Source organism: Rhyacophila brunnea, unplaced genomic scaffold (assembly GCF_057557595.1).
Source record: "Rhyacophila brunnea isolate RB1 unplaced genomic scaffold, BYU_Rbru_1.0 scaffold_2, whole genome shotgun sequence".
NCBI classification, from domain to species: Eukaryota; Metazoa; Arthropoda; class Insecta; order Trichoptera; family Rhyacophilidae; genus Rhyacophila; species Rhyacophila brunnea.
In genome coordinates, this window is record NW_028232859.1 from 1,679,702 (window position 1) to 1,694,890 (window position 15,189).

Genomic DNA, 15,189 nt, shown 5'->3' on the forward strand with positions numbered 1-15,189 from the left:
TTAAATCTTCTCTTTTCCTACTCCTATAATAAGTGTGGAAAATAGATAGCAAGCAATCTTTGTAAAAACAGTCTGTTATAGATTATTTACAAGTGTGAAGGCCTATATGCTCGGTCTGATATTGATATATAGATGGGGATCGGTTATGTCTCGTAAAAATAGATAGTTAATAAAGTACATCCCTGAGCGACATATTCTGAGATGTGGGAAAATAGAGGTAAAATGCAATTTTATAAAAAAAAATAGTAATCGTGGATGAAAATGTACAATGTTGGTTACAGACAGTTTTATGGTATTATTATAAAACTAAATATTTAGTATGTATAATCAGCGACGTTAAATAGTTCTTAAAAGTATTATAGAAAACCAAACAAGGTGAAATTCTTTAATAACAACACACACAAAATCATCATTGAATAGATAATAATAATATATTCTATACAATCTGTGATCCTTTGTAACATTCGCATAAATTGAAAATTGATATTTTTTAAAAGAATTTGAATTTCTAATAATTGTTCTTTATATGCCGAGAATTTAAATATATAAAAATAACCATTAAGTACCAGATGATAAGAAGTAATAGATGATTATATTATTGTGAATAGTTGGTATTAAAACTTACAGAACGTGTACCAATCTTATATTATGTAGGCCTAAATTGACCAAAGACTTCTAAAGAAATATTAAGTACGCAATCATGGAATTGAATGGCAATATATTAGAGACGCTGTATATATATTAGAAATACTGTAATTTTATGTAAATTCTTCATCAGAACAATTTCCCATTTTTTTGTACCACAAAGATGTGCATCTCATCCAGGAACACGTGCCATTGAAGAGTGTTGACTGGTGAGTATTTATTTTTGGAGGGCCGCTAAGCGAAAACGAAAAAGTCTAACTCCAGAGCTCGAGCTGTAGGCCATCTGCGCCGGAGTCAACTGACAGACGATGCAACTCAGTTGCATAATGTTTACACAAATAAATCGGAAGCTGCTAAAAGCTATTACATCAAAATCAATATGAGCTTTAGTACGCATAAAATTTTATGTTTCAAACAACACAACTGACTACGTCCTAATGATTATATAACGTTTTTAATATGCGAGTTAATTATAATAATATGAGTATTACTTTATCATCTTGACATTACTCAAAAAACTCTACCTATACCAAAGTTTTTAAGTTATAACCACTCACTTGGTGGTAGAGTTGGGTATTTCCCGAGAAAATCTCAATTTCGAGATTCGAGATTTCCCGAAATGATGAAATTTTGATTTCTCGAGATTCGGGATTTTCAGAAAAGAATTCTCGAGATATCAGGAAATTTAAAAAGAAAACTGTAAAAATTCTAAAATCAGTGTAAAAACAGACGAATTCCAAAAAAATATGTTTTTTTTTTTATTTATGTAAGAAGACAAACATAATAGAATTATGAAAACAAAAATAATTCAAAAGATTACTTATTAAAATAGAGTTTCAAAAAACACAGACTGCCAATCGCTGTGTCTGACAATCGCATACGCTTTTTAAACACAAAATCCCCTGATGTTGCAAAAATTTTGCTCATTATGAGTCGACGTTGGGTTAATTATGTTAAATACCCCGACCAGTCTTTGAACGTTTTGTATTTTCTGTCCACTTTTTTCATATAGAAAATCAATTAATATTTGACAATAAAGAAATCCCGAATCCCGAAAAAAGATTCTCGAGATCCGGGATTTCCTGAAATGTTAAAAATTTCAATTCTCGAGATTTGGGATGGAAAATCTCGAAAACTTCGGGAAATTCCCGAAACTCAACTTGGTGGTAACCTTTATAATAGTAATAAACAATTTTATATTGTAATGCATCGGTTCCCAACATAGTGCCCGACACTTATTGATAGACGAAAATGAATAGAACGTCATGTAAAATCAGTCGCTAACATTTGAGTGTACGGTGATCTCAGCCTTGGACATTTCCAGCTCCTAAGACATTTCCAGGCATAAGGCACTATTCATGCTTCACATACAAATATATGGCCTCGTGATACGTAAGCTGATTAAGACCAGGTGTGGTGCGGGGTCTATGTTTGTGGATCAAATTCACCTCTTGGTTCCAGACTAGCGAATGGGTTGTGCAAGTAACTCAGTGGTTTCCAAAATTTGTGTTACTACGCCTCCCTTTAAAAAAATATAATCTTGGCGCCTCCCTCCCCCTTATTTCATTAAATCATACAGACACCTTTTTAAATAGTCAACAATGTACCTACTAATTCAAAAATGAAAAAAATATAGAAAAATAAACAAGGTTTTACCACTATAGGTATATTATATACATTTTCAAATTAATTTGTTTTTCATGCGACGAATGTGCTCGTTTATTAAGACAATCAATTTCAATAGTAGTCAATCCAAATTCATCATCGTTCATTGATAAATGGATTCTATCATGGGCCCCAAATCCTGAAGCGGGCCCCCAGGCCAGGATTTTTCAACCACATAGCAAACTAACCAAAAACTCAGTAAATAGATTTTTGTTTGCTTCAATATATGTCGTAGAAATCATTTAAAAGTGAATCGCGAACTTATTTTTTTGTAATTTTGATTTCCAAAGCTCCAATTTTTTATGAATGCCTTCACTTTGTCTTTTTAAATCAGTGAATGCATTAGTGGCCCTTGCGTTGATTTATTCACTCATTTTTTTTTTTAATTTTAACCAAATGGACAAGTTTAACAACAAAATTATCGTTCCTAAACAAATTTGCCTCAAATTTCGACATTATGATTAATTTGACCCTTTTAATAGCCAGCGCGCTTCACAATAGTATAGATTTATAGAAGGTAGGTATTATAAAATTAGTCTTCATATTTGCAGACAGGTTTGCAAACAACCTTGTATAGGACTGTTTTTGTGTAGTTTATAACAGGCGGCCGTTTTATAAACTATGCATTTGCAAACTGCAAACCTGTGGCTTCATTATTTGTGTTAAACTTTTCGCGCCTTCCTTTGCAACACTCCGCGCCTCATAGTTTGGACATCGCTGAAGTAACTAATAACAGTTAGATTTTTCTTTTTCTTTCGACCATGTCCGATCCTAATAGGATCATATGGGCCTCCACAGAGTGGAGGTTTGTATTGACAGATTTTTGTTTTTTTTTTTACGAGAAATGGATGTCAGCCACTTGCTCAACCTATTAGGTCCATACTCTGACTCATACACAAATTGAAAAACAATATGTTTACTTGCCAGACCCAGGATTCGAACCTGGGACCCTCGACTCTATAGGCCGGCATTTAAGCCACTCGGCCAGCGTGGGTGTTACAGTTAGATATTCAACGTAAACGAAACATAGTCAGGAACCATGCCGGATTATATAGTTATACGTTTTAAACAATTGTATAATTATTGAACATACATAATTTCAAAACATCCACTAGAAAAAAATCCGTTTTTTTTAATACTACACCCGACCATGTAACCACTGGATTCATGCCAGTGTGCTTTTACAATTAAGCTACGGGCATTCTACTTAATTATGACGGTTTTAACTTGTAGTTCTTACATGAATTGCTTACCGAATTACGTGAATTATTCGTTTAATAAAAGAAATAGTTATTAAATTGTATAATGATATAATGATAATGACGCCCTAGATGGCCGCGCGGTTTAAGCGTTGGCCTATAGTGTCGATGGTCTCAGGTTCGAATCCTGGGTCTGGCAAATACACATATTGTTTTTCAATTCGTGTATGAGTCAGAGTATGGACCTAATATGTTGAGTAAGTGGCTGACATCCATTTCTCGTAAAAACAAATTCTGTTAACACAAAACCTCCACTCTGTGGAGGACCATATGATCTTATTAGGATCAGACATGGTATAAAAAAAAATATCTCCATTAAAATATGAATGATAAATTTAATTATTTGAAACCGCATAGGTACAGATATGTATGTATCCCAGGTCAATTATATTGATATAAGCAATGATTTCACTAGAATGGTCGTCAAGCAATAATAATAAATATAAATAATTACAAGATAAAAAGAACTTTTTATATACCACGTTTTTAAATTTTCTGTTGAATCATAATATAAACTTGACAATTCTATGTATTAATAAATTTTTTTTTGTACTTGATAGAAATACTGAATAAATAGAATACTGAAATGTCATTTTGACATTTCATATTGATTTCCATAGTGACGCACGTGTATATTAATAATTTAGTTGCTAGGACCCCTTTAGCAACCAATAATAGTGTTTTACTTTTTACGATTTTTTCCGAAATAACTATCCATACAAAACAGAATTACTTGAAAATAAATTCAATTCTGCTTAAAGATGACTAAAAGTATTAAAAGAATGCATTGTCATCATATTCTAAAATTTTCAAATGTCTAGCTAGTCGGGAAGTTAGTTAAAAATCGATTGCAAGATTTGTATTGGACAAACAAGAAAAAATTTGTACTGGACAAACAAGAATACGAGCTAATAAAAAAGTGGTAAAAATGTTAAGATAACTGTGGAAGTAATAATAATATTCCGTCGTGAAACGGAAATGGTGACTTACCCTGTTAAAAAATATAATAATGAATAATAAAAATCAGATTATACCTACCACAGTTTCATATTGAATAAGCCGTGTAGCATTCGTAGACAGAATAATATAATCTCGGGGCAAAATTAAGTTTTTCCGAACTGCCCTAACTAAATCATCCACTAAGAGTTAATAAGCTGACACGAGAACTAATTTTCACAGCACTGAGCAGAGGTAAAGATAATCCATTGCTGCATTCCGTAAGGATGATTTCCAACAATGCTGCAAGGACTTATTCGTGATTAATAATCGTATGTGAATTTATTTAGTGTTTTACAATATTATCTATTGCATTGGGATCATTGAGGTAAATTTTTAAATCATATTGATTCAAAATTATCTATTTTTTTTTTTAATTTTTATTTGCCGTACAGGTTTCATTTGTTGACAAAACTCTGGTCGTGTGTAACCACCATATAAGTAAGAAAAAATATAAAATCGTGCGACTAAATCGACATTCAGAAAACCGGACGGCAAACGTAAATCTGGTTGACCCTATACAAGATGTATGGATAGTATCGAGTTAGGTTTAAAGATGCCGAAAGAGAATAAGATTTACTTAGGGTTGTAGCGCCAGGAAGAAGAAGGTGGACAACAAATTTGATAATTTCGGGATAGGTAGGTCTAGGTACCAGTACGGTTTTACTAACTTTAAACTAATGGTAGTATTTTGATGGTTGATTCATAAAATTTATCATATCAGCTTCTTTTCTCGGTTTACGACGTTTACGTGGAGAAATTAAAGCGTTTAAATTCTTCAAATGAAAAATATCAGTTAAGAAATCACAAATATATATGTATTTATATATAAACTGTAAAGCCAGTGGGATCACACCTTAAGAATCTAGTTTAATAATCCTCTTAATCCGCCTTGAATAATTGTGCAACGTATCTACTCAAACAAGTAAAAGCTTACCTCTAAAAGCTCTTTTAAACTATTTACGAAGGTCTTAGAATAAATTCGTCTGGAGCTTATTTAAGTCTGAGAAACGTTTCTTATTGAATTTAAGACTTCAAAGTAAGTTGCCGCCCACCAATAGACTATTGGAACATTATAATTAGCTGTACACTATGGTACAGGATGCATTTCTACTCTTTTTTTTATCCCAATGGGCAAACATAGTCGTATTATGTATACAATTGAATTTATTATGTTTGAAAATATTTCAATTAAGTATCTATAAATAGTGAATAATCAAACACAAGAGTAGCTACCTACCTAATTTATTAATAATATAAAATAGCAAATCTATAATATTAATAAATTCATGTTTCAATAGGTATGATCATCCCTTCTTTAGTAACCCAACCTTTTTTAAGTCGCGATCCCTTTTATAATTATTGCCAAAAAAACCTACGACCACCCCTCATATTCATTTCAATTTACTTTACTGGTATAATATGTTTGTTTATTGTCAAATAATATTGATGCCGCTGGGTGTAATTATATTTTTTAATTAGCCAGCATTAATTACACATGGTTTCACTCTACTAATTTCATATTTAAATATGAAAATTCGAGTATATTCCAGTCTGTTATTTCAAACACCGATACACTAAAAATACCTAGCGGCCACCCTAGGGGTCGCGACGTGACCAATCGAATGTAAACGAATGATCTATCTTCTTTATTCTTTTGCCATATCCGCCCCTTAACTGGAGCATATGGACACCACGCGGCGCCTCCAAGAATCCCTGTCGCTCGCCAGTCTTCTTGCTTCATTCCAGGTCAAACCAGCATCCCGTAGCTCCGCCGTATACACCCTGTAGATTGTATTTAGCGGCCTTCCAGGACGCCGGAATCCGGTCGGCTTGAAGAACAGGTAAGCCAGGTTGAAGTTCTCTTCTGGCATCCGCAGCATGTGGTCGAGCCAGGTCCAACGTCGCCTCTTCACTTTCAGTGTGATGAGAGGCTGCTTGGTGCGTTATCGTATCTTCTTGTTGCTCCTAAAGTCATACCATTCGTCGCAAACATCTGTTTTCGAAGATCAGTATACGGTTGCTCTGAGCCTTCGTAAGGTGCCATGATACCGTAAAACAGCACCGTCAGAATGCAAGCATCAAATAGGCGGCATTTGGTTTTGACCGAGTACATTTGTGAGTCCCAGACATTCCGCATCGAGTTGAATGTTGCTCCAGCCATTCCCATTCGGATAGCGAGCTCTTTCTGCAAAATGCCATCTCCCGTGATGTGTACCCCCAGGTACTTAAAGCTGTCGACGCTCTCGATGTTTTGTCCGTCGCTAATCAGAGGGAAATCTGGATCAGGACAGGTGCTAATACACAAGACGTTGGTTTTCTTCGCGTTGATTTTCAAACCAACGCGAGAGGAGTTGTTATGCAACCTGTCGATTGTCTCTTGAATGCCCTCGATTGTGTTGTCGAATAGGACAGCGTCATCGGCATATTCCAGGTCGCATAGCTTCACCGTGGGGGTAACAGGTATGCCTCGGCCGGGGTAAAATAAACTTTCAGTGTTTATCTGTTTGTTCGGTCACAATCCAAAAACTACTAGTGTATCAGCATAATAGACTTTCATTCGGCTCTTAATATCGTAAAAGAAAAATTCTCGAATAGAACGAACTTGAAACAATACGTGACGCGGATAGAGAAGCTCAATCAAACAATTAATTAATAACACGACTTGTATTTCTTTAGCGTGTTTTTTTATATAAACAAGGATTAACCGCTTAACCATATCGTCTTGATAATGGTGTTACAACAAAATTAAGTATTGACTTTTTATCATTCCATCCACTAACGGAGGACGGCCGCCATCAAGATGATCTTTGTTAGCTTGTTTGCTTTGTTTGCATCTGCTACCCGAACGAGTTCAGCGGACCACAAGGTTCTGAAGTCACAAAATATGTCGTCATTTTCTGCTACGTTTACGATTGATTTTTCTTTAGATAGTAAGTCGAGGAATATTGTTTTTTTTTGTCCTCACATAATGTGACCGAGGTACCGTAGTTTTCTGGTTTTGAAACTACGCAGAACTTCTCGGTCCTATCCCATTCGGTTAAGATTGCTTACATTTGTCACCCTGTCAGTTCAAGGAATTTTGAGGATGCGTCCATACCTCCATACCACAAAGAAAATGATTGAGAACACATAACAGCGAATCATACACAGTCTCAGATCTCTAGTATTATTATAATATAATATTATTAAGTTTTAACTGGAATATACAATTTGTGGAAATTAACATTATGTAAACCATCTTAACTTTTTTATTTGATCATGTATTCATAATTTGTAGAAGATACCTTGTAGAAACCATAAATTTGAATGTTACATAACTTTACTTCATTTGAATATTGTACAATCATGTTATCATGTAGATATATTGGGTAAATTTGGTTTGGCCAATGCACTTTGGCTTTGCAATCAAAATGTTATTATCTAATCCAGTGGTTCCCAAAGTTGACTGGGCTCCGACCCATCTAACAAAAATTTCCAATCTTGGGACCCACCTCTTAGCTGTCTTAGAGAAAAGAGGGCATACATATTGGTAATGCTCAGATTCCCTAGTGGCGAGTCGTGGAACTACTTAATGCTGTCTTATTTGTTCTAATTGTTACCGATATGAATGAAAGACTGTTGAAATAAGAAACAACTTAAATAAAAAAAAATATTACTTAAATACCTACACCTGCAAGGTTTTTTTACAAAGTTATTTCAATGGGAAGGATGTATTTGTTTCTTATTTTTCTTCATTACAGTTTTAGCATCAACTTCAACTTTAGTTACCTACTTTTAATTGCAGTGAGTTTGATATATCCAATTTATTTCGGTATTTAGTTTTAATGTTAACCATAGCCGAAAATCCGACCTTACATAGATATGAGGTAGTAAAGAGGAGGAGGACTTTCATAGCTTCATCGAACATTCATTATTTTATCACAATATTTTCCGTAACTTAAGTTTATTTCAATTTTTAGGAATTATAAATAGCTGAATGAAATATCAAATGTATCACTTCCTATTTTTTTAAATTTATGTATACAGTGGCGAGGGCCTACTCAATATTCGCTCGCGACCCACTGGTGGGTCGGGACCCATAGTTTGGGAAACCATGATCTAATTTTTCATAACAGTTTGTTTCATTTTGTATTTATTGATAACATTCTACAATATATTTGGCTATGTAGTTCATAAAAATGTGGTTCGCCAGATTTTTCTTATCTTGTAAGCGTTTATCTTCAATGCATGATTAAAACGAATCAGTTATGTTTATTATTCAATACTAGGGAATCCAATCCCGAGTCAAAATTCTGATCCCGGAATTTCGGGATTACAATTTGACAACCCCGGGATCCCGGGACTGGTCCCGGGATTGGCATTTTTTCCATTGTTAATATAAAAATTTTATATTCACAAATAACATTGATAAAATCGGTCAAAAATAAATGTAGTATAATTTATACTATTTAAGACATTTATTGTTAATATTGTATACGTTCAATCTTGGAAATGCACAAGTTTAATGGAGTAAATAATATTGTATTATAAATAATAATGTTAATTTAATAGGAGATTGCTGTTTCTGATAGTAAAGACTTAATGAATGGATTAGCGAGATTTAAAATAGTAAAGAAAAATAATAATCATAGCGTACTTATGGCCTTTCCGCTTCATAAATCTAATTAGTCAGCCAAATATGAAACTGCCGTAAGACGTATCATATCATGGTGGAATTACTTTGTTAAAAGTGCGAAGCATTGTTTTTTTCCAATCTTTCCATTTTTAATAATTTATGTGAAAAAATAAAATGAATCGGCAACCTACACATGGGTATAAATCAAACTTCATTCAAACTCAGTTTATTTCTAAAGTAGTTATTTTTTATTAAAAGTATTTTTTCTGTTATATTTTCGCTTTTATTTTATTTTCCATAAAAATTGATAAAAAATCAATCCCGAAATCCCGGGATTATGTTTATCAATCCCGGGATTCATATGTATCGAAAATAGCTCGGGATCCCGGGATAACAGAATTTGGGATCCCGGGATTGGAATCCCTATTCAATACTTATTAATCACAAGATTTAAGAATGTTAAATTCTTATTAATGAAAACAGAAGGTCGACCACTCATGTGATAATCAAATGTATTAATTACTCCATGTACTTTGTCAGCTGAATGCAGAACTATTGTAACTCACAATTGAAATATTTTATAAGAGAGTTCTGTGAAACAACCTATATAAACTATTTATTATTTATATACTTAGATATTTATCATATTTTAGTAGGACTATTGATGAATAAATGTGTCTAAATAAATAAAAAAATAACTTAAATAGGATATTTCAAAAAAACACTTCTGTTAAACATTTCAAATGTTGTGCACTCGGTTGACGACTTGCAAATATTTATACTTGTTTTTTTATTTAACACTTTATACTCCTCTTACATAACAGCAGATTTTTTTAAATGTGGAAAACAAAATACTATTTCCAATCACACGTGATTAGAGTTGGGTTTCGGGAATTCTGGAGAAATTTTCGAGATTTTCTATCCCGAATCTCGAGAATTGAAATTTTTAACATTTTGGGAAATACCGGATCTCGAGAATCGTTTCTCGGGATTCGGGATTTCTTTATTATCAAATATTAATTGGAAAAACGATTTTTCTATATGAAAAAGGTGGACAGAAAATACAAAACATTCAAAGACTGATCGGGGCATTTAATAATACAATTAAGCCAACGTCGACTCAAAATGAGCGCAATTTTTCAACATTACGAATTTTTGTGTCTCAAAAGCGTATGCGATTCTCAAACGCAGCGATTGACAGTCTGTGTTTTTGGAAATTTTATTTTAATAAGTAGATAATATTTTGAATTATTTTTGTTTTCTATTTCTATTTGTTTGTCTTCTTACATAAATAAAAAAAATGGAATTTGTCTGTTTTTATACTGATTTCAGGATTTTTTAAATTTCCCGATATCTCGAGAATTATCGAGAATTCTTTTTGGAAATCCCGAACCTCGAGAATTCAAAATTTCATCATTTCAGTAAATCCCATATCTCAAGATTGAGATTTTCTCGGGAAATACCCAACTCTACACGTGATACACCACAATAGTTTCTTTTATTTTGTTAACTGTCAATTCATGGTGGAACTGCATTGTATTGTTGTTTTTATTTAATAAAACGCAATTTTTTTTATAGTACTTATTCCACTTTTAATTAATATATTAGGACCGGTTTCGTCCGCCTCAGTGGGACATTTTTGTTGTTGAAAATGTCCCACTGAGGCGGACGAAACCGGTCCTAATATATTAATTAAAAGTGGAATAAGTACTATAAAAAAAATTGCGTTTTATTAAATAAAAACAACAACACCACAATAGTGTGCCGCTGTGCACCGTTTGGGGATCACTGACCCTGTAGGTACTTACAATAACAATATCAATATGTACCAATCTGAATATGATGTAGGGCAACTGATTAAACTTCATAATAATGGGTGCATGGCACAGAACATTGTTATTTTTCAAAAAGTTACCATATTTACAAATAAGTGTTTATTTGGCTAGTCAAAGCCGAATGTTTGCATTCATTCGTAGCATGTCTAAATAAATAAATAATCTATCTAGGTTAGTGTGAGAATAAGAATACGTTATTTTGACAGTGGCAACATTTTGATATAAAAAGGGTTTTAAAGAAATAGTTTACATTACTATAAATAAAGGTAGTAGGTACCTGATACAAGCTTTTTGTATTACAATATAATTTGATAACGATGGAACATTTTTAGTATTATGGAATTGGTAAATATACAAAATTAATAATATCAGTAATAATAATAAAATTAACGGCCTACTGTTGACGTTTTGCTTTGGTTACTTACCATACCTACTGGTATTTGTGATTTTACGCGTTTGCTCAATTAAAAAAACTATGCATTCTATAAAAAGGTTATTTTAGACTTCTAACACTAATGAATGGCGTTTTTATCTCACTGCGACCCTGGTAAATAAATCTCTAAGCATGGGTAGGTACATGTGAACCTGCTACATATTATGATTCTGCAGCGAAAATTTAATTTTCCACTTAATCAATAGATATTATATTATAATCAATATTTTTCTAAATATGTGGGATGGTTCAGAAGAGTTTTACATGATTACCTACATTAATTTATTTGTATATATTGTTGTTCAGATATTGTATGAATTGGTGGATCCTGTATATAAGTATATCAATGCAACCAAACAGAAGCAAAAAGCCACAAGCAAAGAAAACAAGGCAATTGTGCCGCAGAGGTGGCCATGAGCTTTTATATTTTTTTTTTACGAAAACAGTTTATTCCATGTAGACAATTATAATAATAATACGTTTTTCTGTCGGCGCATCAGCTTTTCGATCCAATAATCGTTAATTGAAAATTTGAAATTTTCATATATTTTGATGCACCATTATCACAAACTAAGATTATAATATGTGGTAATATTAGGATGGGGTAGGTTAGATTAGGTTAGGTTATATAAGTTAGGTTTGGTTTGGTCTAAAAAGAATGTTGTAAAATCTCAAGGCCACCTCTGCGGCACATTTACCGGAAACAAAAGTGGCCCGTCTTTTATTGGTGGGAAGACAATAATATATATTGTTATTCTCCATTGTACCGGTTTTGTCTGCTTCAATGGGACATTTTCGATTAAAGGTGCAAATATTTTATGACTCAATATGACATAATGAGGGTTAAAAGGTATAAAATATTCGTAAATCTAATGACGTCATTAATGGATGACCCCCTAATGGACAGGAGCAGTGACGTCCCGTGGGGGTAGTCAGATTGAGCGTCGCTTGGGGGCAGCAGTTACTTGAAGGGCGGCAAATCGAGGAGAATCGTTAGGTATATTATATAGAAATAGGTAAGTACAAAATGTACTTATTAAGAATTAACATAAAAGGTTTAACAGAACTGTATTTTTTTGTCGGTTTCGCGATGTCTAGTTTACTTCTGTTGTCCCTGGACGTCACGTCCTTGAATACCAGCAATGACACGTGCAGATTTGCGAATTATATTTGAATTGTATGTAGGTACATAGGTACTTACCTAGCTCGCGTGTTTTAAAAGTTGTCAGGTGTATTTTTAAATGTATCTGAAAGCGTGGACTCGCAATGTGATTGAAGTAGAGATGGAATTTAAATTGGATTTAGTGGTATATATTTTGTTAGTAATGTATCCATACAACACATTTCTTAATATTGGGGTCATGTAAGGATGATAAAAAATACTGCATAAAAATGGGGCGGCATTTTGTCTAAGGACGTCACTGGACAGGAGATGATCCAAACATGATGATGTGTTGCTAGCTAGCATGAAGGACTGTGGCTTAGCACCCCGGGAAGAGTGAAAGTGTCACAAGGCGAAAACCATGCTACAATAATTATATCATCCGATTACTTTCTCCCGTTCGTTAGTTTGTCATATTTTTTATTTTCCGGCAATACCAATTAGATCAATAATAGATTAGTAAATAATGTAGATCATAATAGCATTAAACTTACCCCCTATATCCTTAATGATGCATCATTATGGTCACCCGAAAAGCGCAAACAGTAAATAAATAAACTGGGGTGGCTCGTATCAACTACCACCAGTTATTATCGGACATATTGCGGCCACAGTCACCCTAATTCACTGGCACCCAACTTCTCGATAAACAGATAAAGATTCACCCACTTTTATTTATAATTTCTTATTATAAAAACAGATGGTATTTTAATATATTATTTAGTTTTAACTTTTTTAAATGTTATTACTTATATATTTAGTTTATATTAACCTGAATTATATAACAGTAATGTACATACTGTATTGTGATATACTTAGTAATTTAGTTCATATCCACAATTTTCACAGTATTTCGATCGGTTAAAAATGTTTAAACTAGGTATATTAAATGTACTTTTTTCTGATAAATAAACAGTTTCTCAATAGTTAAGCATCGCTGGAAATTGAATCTCAAAATATAGGTACATACTTAATACAAAATAAAATATACTTAACTCGAATTGGACTGAAATCAACAATAATATAATTTCGGTACTGTTCGGTTATCAGGAATACAGCGGAAAACACATTTTCTATATATTATTATCTAAGTAAGTATAAATATTTATATATTATATTTTCTATATTTTCTACATATTATTATAATATTTCTGTTAATTTTTATTTTTAAAGTACTGTGAAATGACAGTTTCAAGATTTAAGATTAAAAATATTTACACTTTGTCAGTTATTTAATAAAAAAAATGTACAGGTACTTTAATCCAATATAAGATTAAAACATTTTCAAACATATGTTTCGTAAAATAAATGACCCTTCCTAATAAGGGTTGGTTTTTAAAAAGCCGGCTCCTTATTTTAATAAACAAAACAATGTATATTTTCGAAAGACCTTTGAAACATATTCTTCTCGCACTCACTTTGTCAAAACAATAACTGAACTGTTATTTTATCATTGGCATAAAGCAATATACATATGAAAAATTAGGATATGTCACATGTTTATGTTTGCGATGATTGTGTACGATTTTGTTTTCATCAATGATATTACGCGACCTACGCCCCTAAAGGCAAGTTCCATACTGTTTTGCTTCTAGCACGTTTCCACTAAGAATCCTGTTAGAAATATCAAAATATTCAGTTCACATGCCTTGTGTTTCGAGCTTTCAGTATTGCTCAACTTGGAACATTTTGTTTTAAAACTAGCGGCACCTGTTAAATTACACTGAAACTTATAGAATTATCAATGCTTCTATTTTTTGTTGTAATCTACGCTAAAATAATAGTATCAATTTTACTGTCGCAGTGCCATCTAGTTTTGCATAGAATAAGCTATACTGCTGTAAAAGAATAGAAATGCTTTATAGAATACTAGCAGTATCACCCGGCTAATACGTAGAGTGCAAAGGATTGAATTTTAAAAAAGTAAAGAAATATAATATTAGAGATTTTTATTTTTAACATAATATAGTATATTTTTGTACATGTATTGTATTTAAATATCTTAAAAAGTAGTACATAATAATATTCAATTTATTATTTTAAGGTTTTTCCATATAATATAAATATCCATCCATAATTATATAAATATCCAATCCATCATTCCAGGGCTTTTCGATATACAATATTTGTGGCTTTTCCATTTAGTGCCAAAATATATAGATTTTTACTACTCCCCACTCTTGATGCCGCTAAATACAATAATTGTGAGTGAGTGAAGCATTCTGATCTAATGTGGAAGCACTGCGTCGCCCTCGCCGCGCCGGCTCGATTGGCTCCCTGCCGATTAGCGATTCTAATAACACAATTATTTGCATCTAACTTTACCATTTGACCTCCGATCAAGCTGAAATAAAACCAATATTTCTTAAATGTACACATTCTACCGACATTTTCAATAAAAAATGGGGGTTGCAGCATTAAATTCCGCGTTTCAAGGTCCTTTACGCGGTGCAATTTTCCGCAAAAACTGTCAAACTGTCCCCGGGGTGCAACGGGTTAAATCTGAAATTTGAGACCACAACCACGCACTCCGGCTCATCGGCCTCCGTCTTCTGTCCAAATTTTGTCGAAATCCG

General features: G+C 32.9%; 1 protein-coding gene across 1 annotated transcript in view; it reads right to left on the reverse strand.

The window, feature by feature from the left end:
* Positions 1–13,243, reverse strand: part of sick (sickie) — a 573,525-nt gene extending 560,282 nt beyond the window's left edge. Inside the window, exon 1 of the mRNA XM_085946480.1 lies at positions 13,108–13,243. The gene's annotated coding sequence lies outside the window, so the exon portion shown is untranslated. The remainder of the gene's footprint in view (positions 1–13,107) is intronic.
* Between the last annotated feature and the right edge of the window lie 1,946 nt (positions 13,244–15,189).